Source organism: Dermacentor variabilis, unplaced genomic scaffold (assembly GCF_050947875.1).
Source record: "Dermacentor variabilis isolate Ectoservices unplaced genomic scaffold, ASM5094787v1 scaffold_14, whole genome shotgun sequence".
Lineage (NCBI taxonomy): Eukaryota > Metazoa > Arthropoda > Arachnida > Ixodida > Ixodidae > Dermacentor > Dermacentor variabilis.
In genome coordinates this window covers 6,729,081-6,747,546 of record NW_027460302.1, presented here as the reverse complement: position 1 = coordinate 6,747,546, position 18,466 = coordinate 6,729,081, and the positions used below count along the sequence as shown (strand labels likewise).

Here is an 18,466-nt window from a genome sequence, read left to right as displayed (position 1 = left end):
CTCATCTTCCCGTTCGCCGCAACCTTTCGTCCCCTGTGGCTTTTGGCCGCACCCTTTCGGAATACTAAGAAATGCAGCCCTCGGAGGTGGTGCTGCATTGCCCACTACTGCAGCAAATCCTCTGTCTGTGCCTACAAAGAGAAGTGTAATTGACATTAAAATAGACGGCTTACCTGTCTAAGCAATCATCGACACTGGAGCCCACATATCTGTGATGAGTGCTAGCCTACGTAGATGTTTAAAGAAGGTCCTCACCCCAGCAGCTGCCCGAGTGCTTCGTGTGGCCGACGGTGGCGTGCTGGTTGTACTTGCAATGTGTACTGCGCGTATAAGTATAGCCGGCCGCCCTGCTTCTGTTCTCTTTGCTGTGATCGACAACTGCCCTCATGACATTATCCTTGGATTGGACTTTTTGTCCCATCATTCCGCTCTCATCGACTGAGCAACCGGCGTTCTTCAGTTAGAACTGCCTCAAGTAGCCGATGTTCCAGGCACCACTCCACCGCACTTGTGTTGGCTTCAAGATGTGCGCCTCTCACCTGAGGCAGTCACTTACATTTCTTTGACCGCACAGCCACAGATTCCCGACGGTGAATATGTCCTTCGTTCCATCATAAATGTGCTTTTGAACCGGAACGTTGCTCTTCTGCATACGCATGTGACGATTACTAGTACCAATGTCGTTCTTCCACTTCTGAATTTCAGCCTGTGCCCTGAAGTGCTTCCAGCCGGCATGTTCTTGGCCAATGTTTCTAATACTTCCAAATTTGACGTTGAAAGTCTGAATGCCGAGAGCGGTTTCTTAGCACCAATTGCATCTCACAGCTCTCGTTCCCTAACATATGACTTGGCGAAGATGATTGCACCTGACCTCACCTCTGCACAGGCCACCGACATACGTCTCCTCCTCGAATTGTACCTTGACATCTTTGATTTCGGCGACAAACCTTTAGAACAAACATCTGTTGTTCACCACCGTATCAACACTGGAGACACGAATCCTATTTGTCGGCGTCCCTATCGTGTATCACATGCTGAACGCCGAGTCATCCAATCAGAAGTGGACAAAATGCTCCTTAAAGGGGTCATCAAACCATCAGCCAGCCCTTGGGCTTTGCGTGTCGTCCTTGTGAAAAAAAAAGATGGTACCTGGCGTTCTTGCGTCGATTATCGCCATTTAGACAAGCTCCGCTCATTCTTGTTTCAAGTTGTGGACAACCTCCTCCACTCTTGTGCCACTGAGCACACGCTGTCCACCGCTTACCACCTACAAACGAATGGTCTTTCGGAACGTCTCAACTGAACACTCACAGAGATGCTGTTGACGTACGTTTGCAACGATCACAGCGACTGGGACGCCACGCTGGCCTACGTGACATTCGCATATAACTCGTCCTGACTTGACACCGCAGGATATTCACCCTTTTATCTTTTGTATGGTCACGACCCCACTTTGCCCTTTGACGCCATCCTACCTTCTGTGCCTCAGTGTGCCACTGATTACGCTTGTGAAGTCATCGATCGCGCTCACATGGCGCTTCAAGTTGCCTGATCTCGCTTATTAGCCTCGCAGTATCTGCAAAAAGAGCATTACGACCGGTGCCATCGCGATGTTCAGTTCACCCCAGGTGCTTGGGTGATGCTTTGGTCACCATGTCGTCGAGTCGACCTCTCCCAGAAGCTACTCTCTCGCTGTACAGGGCCTTATGAAGTCCTACGTCAAGTTAACGACGTCAGTTACGAGATCACGCCGTTACAGTTTCATCCATCCTCAAGTCCGCTGCCTGTTGACGTCGTGCCCGTTTCGCGGCTGAAGCCATACTTCGCTCGCAGTTCTTTGCCTACCATGTGCCGAGACAGTGCTTCACCGCCTGGGGGTCCTGTTACGGTAGGTTGAAAGAAGAGAGAGAGGAATAAGAAGATCGCAAGAAGCTGGCTGCTGCGTGTTGTTACTAGTCAGCCATTTTAACCCCACTGACTCTGCTTGTATATATATTGTGAATACAGTCTTATACTCCCAACATCCCCGTAACAGTACTATTCTGTGGCAGTAAAAACTGATGTAGTGCTATCAATAGTGGAGATGAATGGCAATGCCTCATTAGCAATGAATCTTTATGCGTCTCGCCATCCGTATCAGTGAGTTCCAACCAAAGCAACATTTGTTAGCATTTTCAGACGTTTTCACTCCCCCCCCCACAACAGGCTTAGTTCACCAAAAAAGAAAACCCAAGAAAAGGATCATTGATGCGGACTTTGAAATTGACATCCTTGCCTGCGTGCATGCAATGCCAAATGCAAGCATCAGAGAGATTTCTGTACAATGTGGGAAAAGCAGGGGAACAGTGCACAGCATTCTAAAAACGCGCAAATTTCATCCATACCATGTGAGTCTTTATCAGGACCTAAGTAAAGCCGACTTTGGAGAATGGGCAGACTTTTGTAATTGGGCCCCAATAAAAATCGACCAAGATAAGGATTTTGTACAAAGAGTGATTTGAACTGATCAGGCTCGTTTCTGCAGGAATGGCAGAGTGAACATTCACAATGCGGACTACTGGTCGGAAGGAAATCCTCACTGGCTGCGGCAACACAACCACCAAGTTCACTGGGGTCTACATGTATTATGGTGTGGCATACTTGGGGACAGATTCATTGGCCCTCACTTCTTCGAAGGGAACCTTGATGGAAAGAATTATGCACAGGAAATTCTTGCTGGTGTCATCAATAAATTTGCCTCGAGTCTCCCTCTCAATGAACTGCGGCGAGTTTGGTGTCAGCAAGATGGGGCCCCATCGCATTTCTCCTCCACTGCAAAGAACTGGTTAAACTAACTTTTCACGGCAGTAGATTGGACGCGAAGGAGAGATGTTTTGGCTGCTGAGATCCCCTGATCTCTCTGCACTGGACTTCTTTTTGTGGGGCTACACGAAAGATCGCATTTACGTAGTTGAGCCCACGAATGTCAACGACTAGAAGATGAGAATAGTTAGCGCCTGTAGAAGCATCGACCCTGAAGTGCTGCGAAGAGTTGTTGACTCGACGCCAGAGCGGTTCATGTGGTGTGTTGCGGAGGAAGGCAAGCATTTCGGAACATTTTTAAACAGTTGGTGTCTTGGCGATTGTCATAATTCTAAGTTGAGTAAGATTTCATATCACTTGAAACTAATATTGTGTAACTTGAAAGAGCGTAGGTTAGGGCGTATTGGTATTCCATAACTGAGGTTTTTTAGCGCACGAAAAGGGACGCAAGACAATGGCAGGACGCGGACACAGCGCTAACTTCCAACAATTGTTTTATTCCACGAAGCGGTACACATATATATAGGTAACACACACCACCGTACGCATGTGCATATGTACTGATTTCTAGTCAAATGAGACAGCAACGAGACATGTGTAATAGAAAGTTAAGACGATATCAAAGATGAAAGAACGACCATGCATAGCCAAAAAAATTTTTTGTTTGTAATTGCAACATTAAAATGTAATCTCCATCAGGCCACCCTCTGTGTCACGTTTCAAAAATCGAATTCTTTTCTTGAAAGATCTATTGAAGGCGCGCTAACACAAGCGCTCCCTAAACTAGCGATCTTTGCCGCTTCAATAATCTCACGTGTTGTTTGCGCTGGGCTTCTTCCTATCATCGTGCACTGTTTATAAATGGGATTGCACCCATGCTTTCTGCAGTGAAAAGCCAGATGCGCCACTCCTCCAGTTCGCACATTATTTGCGTATTCACGCAATCTGTCACTTACGCACCTTCCCGTTTGGTTGATGTATTTTTTGCCGCACGACAGGGGCAGTTCATACACGATATTGTTCTCACAATGAATGTAGCGTTCCTTGTGATTTGTCCGGCAACTGGGCTTCTCAGAACCACAGTAGCTGGCCTTGCACAAGTTGGACAGCTTGATTGGCGCTGAAAAGATGACGCTTACATTTGCGTTATTGCCAATCTTCTTCAGTCTGTGCAATATATCGTGGATGTACGGTATGATTACGCGTTTCTGCTTCACTCTCGTGTTTTCCGGTGAAGTAGACTGCTCATCCTGTCGCCCGCGTTTTGCGGTCTTAAGGAGACCTTCGGCCACAGCTGTGATGATATGCTGCGGGAAACCGGCCTGTTTCAGGCGATCCACTTGCGCCATAAAACTTTTTTTTTATTTTTTAAACGTGACACAGAGGGTGGCCTGATGGAGATTACATTTTAATCTTGCAATTACAAAAAATTTTTTTGGCTATGCATGGTCGTTCTTTCATCTTTGCTATCATCTTAACTTTCTATTACACGTGTCTCGTTGCTGTCTCATTTGACTAGAAATCAGTACATATGTGCATGCGTACGGTGGTGTGTGTTACCTATATATGTGTGTACCGCTTTGTGGAATAAAACAATTGTTGGAAGTTAGCGCTGTGTCCGTGTCCTGCCACTGTCTTTTGTCCCTTTTCGTGCGCTAAAAAACCTCAGTTATGTAATATTGTGTAAGCAATGGTATATTTGAAGCACATTTCTAAAATGTTTGCATGTTTTGTTTGTATGTAGGCCATGAATTTGCACTGTACTTGTTTTCTTTTTGTTATTTTATTCCCACTTCTTCCAAAGTAATGTCGGAATCAGAGCTGTGCGTAAATAAATAAATATGAATTTGACTATGTTGACACAATTTCATGCTCTGTCATGTGGACTGGTAATTGCGTTCTAATTTTAAAAAGGTGACATAGAGAATAATTAACCCGCATTTCCTAAGCACTGACAACGCAGGGTCGTAAATTTTCTTTACGCATGTGCGAGGTGCGCTGGATACTTTAGTGGTTAATAATGTACTGTATGGTAGCTGACGCTGTCGCTTTATGTTGTGAGATGGCATTAATTTCAATCATTCTGCAAACAACGCTTCCATTACTATAAAAAAGGGCAGAGCGGTATTGCTGCACCTCAGTGTATAAGAAGTCTTAAGCGGCATGGCATCTTGTCACCCACTCTACTAGCAATTGGTCAAAGAAACAGGGCTCGTCCAACGTCGCCCGCACAGTCATTTTTTGATTTCGCTGGCCAAGAACGGAAATGCTGACAGAGCAAAAAGTAATCACCGTCGCCAATCACCCCACATTCTTGTTGGAAGGAGCGCCGTACGCAACAGCTGCGTCACACTAGGGAGGGGCTTCGCGTGCCTAATTAGGCAGCTTGGGCTGAAATTTCAGACGTGCATATCTCGGAACACAGGTGCGTTACTAAAATTGTACAAAATGGAATCGTCACCAAATCGCACCGCCTCTGAATTTTCAATGTAAACATACATGCTAACTGCTGTAAATAAAAAGGTAATTATCGAATTTAATTAAATACTGACATTACGATGACACTTATCCGTACAGTTTGCGACTGCTTAGCCGCATAACCTGGGTAGACAAATGGCTTCTCTGTACTCCTCTTCGCATCTTTTTTTAAAACCCCGGAAAGTCTAACTTTGAACACCCTGTATAAATATTGATAGATGTACAATGGTTATCTTTCTTCAGTGACTGCTTTTCACCGTCTAATCACTGTTAAATCTCTCATGTTTGTTAACTGCTATGGGTTACCAGTGTCACATGTAACCATGTTCTGTGGCAGTGGTTCTATGCGTTACTGTTGCCTTAAATGTTCGTAGTGGTTGTTTGGGCTCACTCAAGCTGCAATCGCAGCTTTTAGCCCGCTGATCATCCAGCCTCTGCCTGATCAATAAACTGAATCAATTGATTGTACAGGCCAGAGTCACCATAACTTTAAAATCTATTCCACTCTGAGTTTATTCGAAATCCACTGTTAGCCCTTTGTGATTGGTATAAATTTTTCAGGCCACGGCCAGTTTGCCTGTCTCTCAAGTAACTTAGACTCGTATAAGTAACTTAGACTCGGTTTGGGCTAGTTGGTTTTCCATTTTAGATTGTGTGGTACAGTGCGAAGCAGGGACAAGGGGCGCAAGAAACAGAAAGGGACAAAGGCGCTTGTCCTCGTTTTTCTTGTGTCTCTTGTCCCTGCCTCACGCTGTACAACAGAATCTCGAGGAACAACAGGCAGGGTGCGGCTCAAAAATGTTTTACCAATCACTGAGTGCTAATGGTACATTTCGAATAAACTGAGAGGTCAACAGTTTTGCATTATTGTGATCCAGGTGACCTAAATGTTTTAGCTGACATGTCAGCAGAGCGTGTAAACATGTGCTTTTCTTTGTAGCTGCTGTCTTCATGTACGCTGACCATGGATGTGATCAGCAAAGAAAGGAAACCACGAAGACTGGTACCAGCATACCATGAATGATGTCGCTGCACTGAAAGCGATTGGAGTGACGGCGAGATACAAACAGGTTGCTGCTGCGAAGAGGGCTGCCAGTCAAAAACAGAGTTGCAGACCAGCGAAGTGCATGAATGTGCACTTATCAAAATCATTGCTTGTCTTCGTAGGTAAGAGTCAGTACTTGTTTCCCTACACGTCGCTGGTCTGCCCTCTTATATTGAAGAAATGCCCAGCTTAGCTGTCTGCCTTGCCTGCATGAAGGCTCTCTCTCCTAATTGCACAAATTGCAAAAGGGCTTTTTTTCTCTAGTAGAATTGTGAACCATCTAGCCAGCTCCGGGTTCCTGTAATGCTTTTCACTTGTGAAAGTGTTCTGTACTTCAAAGTAGGCATTTAAAAGTATGGCTAGGATCAGAATTGATATCTTAACATGCATGACCTGCTCATGCAGTGGATAGTGGTTTTCATGTCTGTGAGGTGAAAGCCAGTGTAGGAAAACTTTTCTGACCAGCTGCTGCTTTGGTATCACAGTAGACTGGGCACAAGTTCCCTTGCCCACACATCAAACATGCAAAGGTACTTGTTTCTGTTTGTGTGCATTTAGCGTGCGTATATAATTTCTTGCCCGATCCATTGAGTGAAGAGCCTACCTGTTATAGACGGCATAATCCTTAGAGGGCAGCTTTTACTGAAAGAAGTGGGTATCTATGACTACCGCACTGCTGGCAAACTTTAAAAATGCGCTAGACTAATTGGACCTTCATGAAAAATCCATAAAAACCTAGCACTGAATCCCAGTGAAATTGCGCTTTAGTTCGATAACAGCCAAAGAAGATTCATCGGAATGACAAGCCTGAGCGCACATGTCAAACCTGGGGAGGTATTCTGTAGGTGCCCACTTGGTGGACATGACCATTTCGTCTGCTGTTGAACATCTGATTGGCTGGGCTTGGCTGCGCATCCGCAGCAGCCAGGTGCCACAGCCAGTCAGCACTTCAGCAGCAGACGAAATGGACATGTCCACTAGGTGGCAGCTGGTATATGGGGCAGAAACTTGGAGACTGACAAAGAAGCTCGAAAAAAAGTTAAGGACCGCACAAAGAGCAATGGAATGAAGAATGCTAGGCGTAACATTAAGAGAAGGGAAGAGAGCGGTGTGGATCAGAGAGCACACAGGGATAGCCAGTATCCTAATTGACATCAAGAGAAAGAAATGGAGCTGGGCAGGTCACGTAATGCGTAGGTTAAATAGATAACCAGTGGACCATTAGGGTTACCGAATGGGTGCCAAGAGCACGGAAGTGCAGTCAAGGATGGCAGAAGACTAGACGGGGTGATAAAATTAAGAAATTTTCAAGCACTAGCTAGAATTGGTTGGCATAGGACAGGGGTAATTGGAGATCACAGGAAGAGGCCTTCGTCCTGCAGTGGACATAAAATAGGCTGATGATGATGATAATGATGACTAGGTGAACTCTTACAGAATACCTCCCCAGCACAGCACAATGCAGCAGGTAGATGCAGAAAGATCACAAGCAGCTTGAGCTCTAGTTCTGGTGACTGCTTTCTAGCAGTAAAAGTCTGCGTTGGTCGTGCAAAAGTTGTGTTCAAAGCCTGGAAGCCTACTCTCACATAAATCCATAGCTTTTGGGATGTGCTTCGTGAAAATTTTTAAACCATGCCACTGTTCGTTGCGAGTAAGCTGCATCGGTGGGAGCTAGCAGCTGAGCTTGTGGAAGCTGTCACTTAGAATGCCGTTATTGCATGAATATAATGCAAAGTTCTTTTTTCGAAATTTACAGATTTAGAATGTGCTTTGCATTATATTTGGGTTCGTGACATGAATACAATTATTTTTAATCAAAACTAAATTTTCTGGGGCTTCCAGCTGTAGTGAGTTAACCACTAGGCACCACAGCGATTGCTACCACTGACGTCATGTAATGAGTAGGTTAGATAACTGGTGGACCGTTAGGGTTACAGAATGGGTGCCAAGAGAAGGGAAGCGCAATCAAGGATGGCAGAAGACTAGGTGGAGTGATGAAATTAAGAAATTTGCAGGTGCAAGTTGAAATCTGTTGGCACAGGACAGGGGTAATTGGAGATAGCAGGGAGAGGCCTTCGTCCTGGTGATGATGGATCCATATTTGAACACGCATAATTGAACATGTCTTCGCTGTGTTCGATTGTGCTGTAAGCACTTCTGAAGTGCTGGCTGCCCAGTAACCTTGGGTCCATGGAGGACGACGTCATTCTCGCCATTGGTGACGAGTAAATTGTGCATGCATCCGTTCTTTCACTACATTTTGCAACAGCACTTCACAATAACAATAAATAAAGCACCGTGCGGTTGTCCGCTATTGTGAATTTTTTTTTTCAGCATCACTTTGCATTATAATCGTAACACATACTTTTTTTTTTCCGAGAGGCCAAAAGTCCCACATATCGTTATATTCGTGGTTGCGTTAAGTGCCAAAGCAGGAACCTCATCTCCCCTTGCAAGTGATGCCTTTCAGCACTCAATTCAGGGCTGCATGGTGCGATAAGGTATAACATGTTATGTTAATGAGATTTATTTATAAGTGTCCGCTTTAGGAAACTACTACTACCAGCCGCTGTGACCATGGCATTCTGCTGCTGATCACAGGAATGATGGCTAGGATACATGGATTTTTCTTATAGATGTTCAAGTAGCAAATTTTCAATTTCCAGATTGAATATATTAGGGAAAACCTTAGACTATAATCTATTTCCCAATATTTTCTCATTTCTGAACAAAGTGAAGTGGAAAAGTTGAGTCTATTTGATGAAGAAAAATAAATCTTGAGCAAGTTATTTGAGAACTAGAATAATGCTATTCACAACTAGACATTTGGTCAAGTGAGCAGCTTGAATATGAGAAACAACTGGAAGTTGATCATATGTGGTGCACCATGATAATGACAGTAATGAAAGAAAAGAATAGTGCATTGCAAGGTGTACGGAGAGTATCGTGTTCATTGAAGAGCTCAATATGAGATGACAGGCTTGCACATCGGTTTAAAAGAATGCAAAACATGCTGAAATCAGCGAAATAAAATTTTGCCAAAATCAACACAATGAATTCTTGGGATGCCTAAAAAAAAGGGGAGGCACCCTTATTGATTGACCAAAATTTATTGTGCAGAAGTTTGCTTTCATGCATTCACTTGGCAAATGGTGCATCTGTGTGGAAACTGCTCCTCTCCTGCAGCAGAATAATTCAGAACAGTCTCAACTTGCACTGGTCTTTCTCCCTGTAGTAAGTGCTCAAATGAGTGTTATTTCTTATCCAAACAGAAAAGAATATTAAGCAATTTTTAACAGAAAATTCTTGAATTGAACACAAATCAAATACATAGCAGACTATTCAGTTCGTATTCAAAATTTTTAATAATTGCACCCACCTATTTTCTTTATTCGACATGGTTTCATTTAATAGGGAATTGTGGCTTCATTATAGTTTGTAGCTTGATTTTTGTGTACACTAAGTATGCAATATTTCTTCAGAGAAATATGAACTAAACCTCGCAAAATAAATCTCGGAAGCCTTCAAGTATGCACATTGCTGGACCTAAATTTTTTGTAATGAGCACTTGTCATCGGTGATGGTGTCCTATATTCTAAGCAACATTTCTGTTTGTAACGAATGAAAGTCCACATGGCAGTAAATATTGTCTGCTGGATGAGACAAATTATTGTCATGCAACAAATTTGAAGCAGTAAATTGGCTTTGGGAAGGTTGACATAAGAATGAAGTTTAGAATGACGTTAAAGCAAATTCGTATTTACCATCATTTCCATTCTGGATGAGTAGCCATACTGTGGGAAGTTAAGGATACATGAGAGGTTCCTACCTACACCCCCCCATTATGGTGCACCCGCCTATAGTCTATCTGCACTTACAGATGCCACTGGTGTGAAGACGATTCATGAGCATAAAATACATGCATGAAGAGCCTAAATTGACAGGTGTGAGAACAAAGAAGGCTGCTAACAGCACAAATGCATGATTAAAAAAAATTAAGAGATCTGCCTTAGTGATTTCCAGTAAAATGTAATTCCTTGCCATTGCCCCCTCGCCCCACTGTGCAAGTTTACTATAGAACATACACCATCAAAGGGAAGACTGCGTGGTTTTATCAATTCCTTGCATTTGATAAGAGAAAGAGGCCCAGCAGGCTGAGAAGTTTCACTTTGAGGGAGCTCTTCAGCGATGCAAAGGTGTGGACTTGGATACAGAGGCTAACCCTTGTATTCTAGACTCCCTTCACTCATCACACCATCTTGACTCAAGAAAGTTGATGGGAATGCTGCCTCTCGACAGAACTGGTCGCTGCGCTTCATGCTCCACATTACGAAAAGTGTACTGTAGCGCCTTCTTCACTTATGGGCTGGCACTGTATCAACTCAATGGAGAGCTTTGACTTGATCATTTGAGAATATGAGGCTAAGACAATCTGCTTCACTGGTTCTTGTGCACAAGTTGCCTTTGAAGGACACTTACTGCTGCATTCTGGTCTGTCTCTGGCTATGTCATTCTTAGTATGGAATGATATGCGTGTTATGCGAGGGGGATCTTAACTATGTAATTAGTGAACAGTTGTACCTTAGCTTCACATTTAGAAGTCTACATAGGTTACTCACCTGAATGAGAAGTGACTTTGCTTTGGCAAATAACTCTGTGGCTCTATTTGTGCATTTTGTTTTGCATTTGCTTGACCCTGACTATAAGATCAATTGCGCAAAGAGGATTGTATGCATTTTTCCATGTGCTCTCTTTTTGCAATAAAATAAAGGAAATGGGCTGTCTTGTCATTGTCAGTTTTCTCAGAAGTTGAGTACTTTGAAAAAATTTTAGAGGACACTTAAGCTTCGCCTGAAATGCAGTAGCACTCAAAGATCCCTGACTGCTTCTCATGTAACCGTAATGTTTACCGGAAAACGCTGGCAGTGAATGCTATGCTTGGAGGTGAGCTTTGTGGTTCTCTTTTTGATGGTGTTGCAAGGAACTGAGAGGGCTGCGCTGCTCCTACTAAGACAGTCCTCAAACAGCAGCTGGGAAGCACTATAGCATTTAAAGGGGCTTGTGTTTGAGTTTCCGCGTAACAGAATTATGTATTACAGTTCTCATATATTAAAATTACAGTCCGACGCTACCATGTGTGTTGGTTGTGTGTAAGCCGTACTTTAAGAATTTTCTGTCGCATTTTACTTTGAGAAATTCAATTAGTTCAGTAATGCTTATGCCCCACGCAGAGGGTCTGCATGGATCGGGATGCATGGTTCGAGATGATTTTTTTCGCTGGAGATGCCGGCGCTGACACTGGATATTCTGCGACACAGGGCCCTTAACGCTATCACTTTAAAATTACTGTTAATCGATGACTGAGTTGTGGATATTTTGCTTTTCTGACTCTAGGAAGAAGCATACCAACTTGTTCGGCATTGTTTCTGGAGCCACAGCATACCACCAACCTTCGGTACAACCAGGGTCGATGTGTCCATTACAATCTCGGAGGCTGCGTGTGTGTCTGGACGCCTGTCCGTCACTGCGGACTCTTGGAAAAGTTGTGTTGTGGCACTGGTGTTGTGGTCCCTACAAGGTTATGCGCCGCCTCAGTAACGAAACGTACGAAGTCGTCCGCGATAGTTCTGACCCCGGTTGCTCCAACATCATCCTCGTGCTCAAATTGTAGTCCGCATAAATCCGTACTATGCATGTACGTGAACATCCAGACGACACCTCAGGAGCTCCATTTTGTGCCGTTAATTCTGCTTAACGAACTTTTTGACGTGACCGAGTGTCACTTTTCCCAGGGAGGGAGGGCGGAGGGACGATTTCTTATTTATAGTGTTACACATATGAAACTGTTTACAATATATTTACAAAGAGGGAACATTTGCGGAAACAAAAGAGAGCCCAGCCAGGCTGTGTCTATTTTTTGTCGTCTTCAGCACCATCATTCTCTTCTTCGCCTCATCGTAACATGGCCCCCGGCGGAAAATGCACCATCCTGGTGCATCAAACAGGACTGTCAGAGTGGTAAGGTTTTAGTCGTGCGACATGAACAACATCAGGTGAGTTGAGGCCAGACGACATGGTAGAGCTGACGGGGATGATCTTGTAGGTGACACCGGTCACTTGATATAAGATGCGGTAAGGGCCCTTGTAGCAAGGAAGGAGTTTTTCCGGAGCCCCACTCGACAGGAAGGGGACCAAAGGAGCACAAGTGTGATGTTGTTAGGACCGTCACGTTGCAAAGCGTGTGACGCGAGGAAGATGGAGGAGACGGTGCATGGTGAGCAAACACACGACAATTATATTGGACGGCACGTAAACACGAATAATATCTTAAACTAGCCCCACACATACAAGGTTGTTCGTAAATAGGAAAAATGTAGTCTCACGAGCTTGCGGTTAAGTCCGGAGTGTGGTGAGACGCAGAGTCCTTGAGGTGGAACACTCGCTCGTAGAGTGATGACCGGCGTGGAAGAGCAGACGCAGCAGCACGGGGCAGGAAAAGGTGGACGGCCCACAGCTCCGTAGACGCGAACAGGCCACTCTGAAGTCTCGAGCAGGAAGACGGCCCCAGGCGCTCGTTTCGATGACGGACGCCCGGTCACCCGAACCTCGCGCGTAGAAGCGGGTTCCAAGATGTCAGTAGGCCGACCTGGGACCTCGAGCAAGGCGACGACCCGAGGCGCTCCTCGTCTCGATGACGGACGTTTGCTCTCCCTAACCTCGCGCGTAGATGCGGGTTCGAGGCTGCAGCAGGCCGTTCCGAGGTCTCGTGCCGTACAACGACCCGAGGTGTTCCTTGTCCCGAAGACAGACGCTCGGTCAGGTGAACCTCACCGGTAGATGTGGGTTCCGTAGGCCCGGCGGCCCTAGTCGCGCCGGCGTTCCAACGATCTCCGTTGCGCGAGCCCCTTCTCATGCGCTGCACGAGCCTCCCTTCTCTTTCCTTTCCTCTTGTTGAGGACGGCTGCAATGTCGTCTGCTCTTGCGCTCGGTACTTTGTGAGTACTTCTTCACAACAAGGGAACCTGGTGAAAAGTGTGCATCATGGTGCTGCTGATTGTAAATGCCCTTTTGGTTTTCTTGTGATGCCAACTGACGTGTACAGGCAAGCTGCCTCACGTGGTCAGCATGGGCAATGGCGTCGCGGGCCTATTTATTTATTTATTTATCACAATACCCACAGCGCCCGTAGGCATTACAGCGGGGGGGGGGGAGAAGGAAACAAAGAAGCAATAAATAAAACGGGCAAAACAAAACATACACTTGGAATGCTTTCATACTCGCATATACACACCAAAACACAAGAACACTATCTTACTTCAGTGGACGTATAGAGTTTCAAGACATCATTTGATAGAATCATTGCGACATCGGATGGTAGCTTGTTCCATTGGCTTATGGTTCTGGGGAATAATGACATTTTAAACGCTTCTGTTTGCAGGCTATTTCTTTAATCTTATTTTCATGGTCCAGCCGTTGAGAAACGTAATCAGGCTTGGAAAAATATTTTCCGGGATTTATACCTGTTCGAGAGGGGAATATGTTGTGAAAGAGTTTCAGTCTGAGATATTTCCTGTGTTGCTGCAGTGGCTCCCAACTGAGGCTTTCTTTTGCTCTTGAAACACTGAAATTCCTAGTGTAATTTGAATAAACAAAACGAACGGCTATGCTTTGAATTCTTTCTAAACTGTGCACGTCACGTGCCGTCCACGGATCCCACACTGTACACGCATAATCCAGAACAGATCGGACATTTGATTTGTACAATGATACCTTTGTCTCCAGTGGCAACTTTTTTGCACTTCTGCGCAGGAAACCTAGAATGCGGCATGCTTTAGATGTGATGTGATCAATGTGACTGCTCCAAGAAAGAACAGGTGTGAAATAAACGCCGAGATGTTTGTGCTCATGAACCGATATTATCATGGTTGAATTTAAAGAGTAACAGAAGTCATGAGGGGTTCTTTTCCTCGAGAATATGAACGGTTTTTTTCATGTTAATGTTCATGTGCCACTTGTTGCACCACTCATTTACCTTGTACAGGTCGTTTTGTAAAACATTGCAGTCATGGGTAGTATGAATAGTCCTGTACAAAACACAATCATCGGCAAATAGCCTGATTTGCAATGAAATACCGGAGCAAATATCATTTATATAGATAAGAAATAAAAGTGGTCCTATGACTGATCCTTGGGGCACTCCAGAGGACACATCAACTTCACGGGATGTTTTGCCATTAAGCACAACTTTTTGTTTTCTTAAATTTAAGTATTCTTTTATCCAGCTAACAACCGTACTGTTTATATTATATATTTCCAATTTTTCTATAAGTAAAGAGTGAGGGACAACGTCGAACGCCTTTTTAAAATCTAGAAACAAACGGTCAACAGAAAAACCCTTATCCAAAGCTCCTGCTAAATCATGCGCCAGCTCAAGCAACTGTGTTGTACAGGAAAATCCACTGCGAAATCCATGCTGCTGGGAGCTGAGCAAAGCGTGCACGTTCATGTGGCTCATAACATTACTGTTAAGCACATGCTCAAGTATCTTACATGCAACGCTAGTAACCGAGATAGGCCGGTAATTCAAAACACTACTTCGCGGTCCACCTTTATGCACAGGGACGACATTGGCAAGTTTCCAGTCATCTGGTAAAGACATTTTTAATAAAGATTTAGTAAAGATTACACACAGATATTTGGACACCTCCCGTGGGCACAAAGAAAGCAGTGCTGGTGACAAAGCATCAGGCCCAGTTGCTTTAGACGCATTCAATGTTCTGAGAGCTGCCTCTATTCCTCGTTGGTCGATTCTCGCTTCTCGAGGCATTAGCAGAGCGAAGCGCCCAAGGGCAATGCAGGGTCGCGACTAAACAATAGGTAAAATGGTGATTAACTGGCAGTTTTGTGGCCTGAAGAATTGTAAGTGAACGTGACATAGAGTACCGCAATGTCCCAGTCACAGTCGGGCGAAATGTACTTAGCATGTCGATGATGGTCGGCTTCAGTCGCTCAGTCAGGCCATCGCTCTGAGGATGGTACTACATAGTGAGCTTGTGCTTCGTTGAGCAAGACTGCAAAATGTTAGCAATGCCTTGGGAAAGGAAGGTATGACCGCGGTCCATGAGTAGCTGTTGTGGGGCAATATGCACTAAAATGATGTTGCGGGGGTTGAAATCTGCGACGTCACTTGCACAGCTGGTTGGAAGTGCTCGAATTATAGCGTAGTGGATTGTGTAACCTGTAGCCACAGCGATCCAACTGTTGCCAGAGTTTGACTTGGGAAAAGGACCAAAAAGGTCTAAGTCCACTTGAAAGAATGGCTCAGTTGGGCTGTCGAGTTGGTGAAGATACCCGACAGGAAGCATCTCGGGTTTTTTTCGATGCTGACTGGGCTCGCATGCCGCAACATATTGCCATACAGAGCAAGCGAGGCCGGCCCAGCAGAAGTGACGGCGGGCACGGTCGTAGGTGCGAGTTACACCGAGATGGCCAACAACTGGTTCATCGTGAAGCTCGTGGAAACGGCCGAGCGAAGGACCATTGTCATTCACTTCTTTGCCTCATTGTAACAAAATTAATGACTTACCTGTTGCTATTAACTATAGCATTAAACCCTATGCAGATGATTGCGTGCTTTATTGTGTAGTTAGTAATCCGCAGGACCGTTCTATTTCACAATCAAACACTGACGCTGTTTCTAACTGGAGTGACATGTGGCTTATGCAAATAAGTACTTCATAATGTAAGGTTATGAGAGTAGTCCATCACAATAAAGCTAATGACAACTTTGCTGATACCCTTAATAGACAGTTTTAGTTTAGCGTCCGCAACTATAGCGTACGCTATACGCTATATTATTAGAGAGTTTTAGAATAGGGGCCCCAAACGTTTTGGGGCCCCAAAGAAATAGCGTCGACGCCACTGCGCATGCGCGAGACGCAAACTGCGTTTGGGTTTTGCGTTGGGAACGCTATTTCACCGATTTAGCGGGAGCCCAAATAGCGGCCCCAAAAACTTTGCGTCAGCAAACATGGCGGCACCCATCGAAGCGACGCCTCTAACCTAGCACTAAACTGGGTTCGATTCGTGGTAACGCGTGAAGTTTGCAAGCTAAAAGAAGTGAATGCGGTTGTCGCTTTCTCTCAACTAGCGTGTGTTATGAAGATTGATTCATTAAACGCCGCTGATTCCGAATTCGCTTGTGGATTTTATGGCTCGTAGGCCTAAACCGGCGAAGCTTAGCTGGTGAAGGCACGTAAAATTGGTTTGCTCAAAACTAAGCGCAACTAATTGTTTGCTGCTTACAGAATAACCTCCAAATTGTAATTAAACGCGAATACACGCAAGTCAAAATTACTATTCCTAACATAAAATTGTATATTTTATTTAATCATTTCTAATAGCTTTTATTTGACGCCGTAGTGGCGCTGTCAGCGCAAGACGCTATCCGCAAACGTAAAACCCTATTCTAAAACTCTTCACTCCTTCGTGCCCCATCGCTAACACCCGCAAAGCTCTTTGGGGCCCCAAACTATTGGGGCCCCTATTCTAAAACTCTCTATTAAAATTATAGCGTACGCTAAGCAGCGCACGTTTTCTACAATTTTAGTTGACCGGCAATATCTTCGGATCTCAGAGGCCATATACCGTCGTTGTGGCTATTTCGCGCCTTTAGCGACAGGTGGCGCTGACATCTCAACTGTTTCGTTAGGCTTCGATTTGTTCGAAACGAGAAGCGATCTCGAAAACACCACGAGGTTATCCATAATACTCTGTCGTCGAAGCGGCCTGAGACTAAGCGAAAGCCGTTTACACAGTCATTTGCTACGAACGAAGTGCATTTTACAAAAGCAACGCCAAATTCAATTAGAAGCGGGCAGCCGGGACCGCCGCCATGTTTCCTGCAAGCTCCGCAAACCCCGCAAAAACGCTAAAGCTAAGTCGTTTGCGTTGCGTACGCCCGCTATACCCGCTATTTCGCTTAGCGTTCAGCGCATGCGCAGTGATGATCCGCTATTTTTTAGCGTACGCAATGGTATAGCGTACGCTATACTAAAACTGTCTAATTAAAGGGACCCTGAAACGCTTTTGACGATTTTCTACAAACGTACTGAGTCGTTTGTAGAAACTGGCACATCTTGGCACATTGGCATTGGAATTAATTGGCACATCTAAGTGCTCTGCGTAAAGCGTGTAATTTATTATAAGGTTTTAAAAATGCACATCGCTGCCGATCGCAGCGAACTGCTCGGCGGAATTTTAAGCCGCCCCTACCCATATGACTATAGTGAACTAGAATACTTTCTAGTGGCGCGAACGGAAGGGAAATGGGCGCTCTTGACACGCCGGACGCCATTGACGGCCGCTGGTGGCGCTGCAGGTCTCTTTTCTACGTCAGGAAGCCTCCAGGGAACACAGGTATTCCAAAAGTAAGGGAGAACCTGAAGCAGAAGTAGAGAGGAAATGGGTAAACTACATAAAATGCAAATGGGAAGCATCTTATTTGGTCAACGAGAAAATCAAGACAAAAGGGTCCCAATGGCTGTCAAAAATAAGCAATAAAAAAGATAAACAGGCAGCTAGAAAATTCTGGCAACATCTGAACTCCTTGGGTGATAGGACAAGCCTAGAGCAGATGTATATAGTAACAGCTCAAGGTACTCGGTTAGAAGGAGAGGCGGCAATGGAGCATATAGGAACCATGATGAGGGAAAAATTTACAAAACAGACAAATGGTACATGCAGTACCTCGGAGAGGGATAGCCCGGTCAACCCACTGCTTTCGCTTGGACAAAAAGAGTGGGAAAGGGCGGAGAAGAGGGTACCAAGTAGCACATCGGCAGGCCCCGATGGTATTCCAATTATGTTAATAAAGAAATTGGGCCCGAAATCTAAGAAAGCATTGAGGGAGGTGGTGAGCAAAATGCTAGTGGATGGTAAAGTACCTGACGAATGGAGGCTAAGTAGGATGAGAATGATATATAAGGGAAAGGGGGACAAAGCTGACATAAATAACTACCGGCCTATAACAGTGACGTCAGTGGTTTACAGGGTGGTTATGCAGATTATAAAGGACAGACTGCAGGCATGGGTAGAGAACGAGGGGGTACTTGGAGAGCTACAAAATGGGTTCCGGAAGCA

At 44.9% G+C, this 18,466-nt stretch overlaps 1 protein-coding gene across 2 annotated transcripts in view; it reads left to right on the top strand.

The window, feature by feature from the left end:
- The window catches only part of LOC142567661 (uncharacterized), a 36,015-nt gene extending 24,910 nt beyond the window's left edge, over positions 1–11,105 (top strand). The window contains exon 3 of one of the 2 annotated variants that reach the window (XM_075677840.1): positions 6,221–11,105. The gene's annotated coding sequence lies outside the window, so the exon portion shown is untranslated. Of the gene's footprint in view, positions 1–2,524; positions 2,769–6,220 lie in introns of those variants that run through there. The other variant, XM_075677842.1, reaches the window with a different exon arrangement.
- Positions 11,106–18,466: the final 7,361 nt, after the last annotated feature.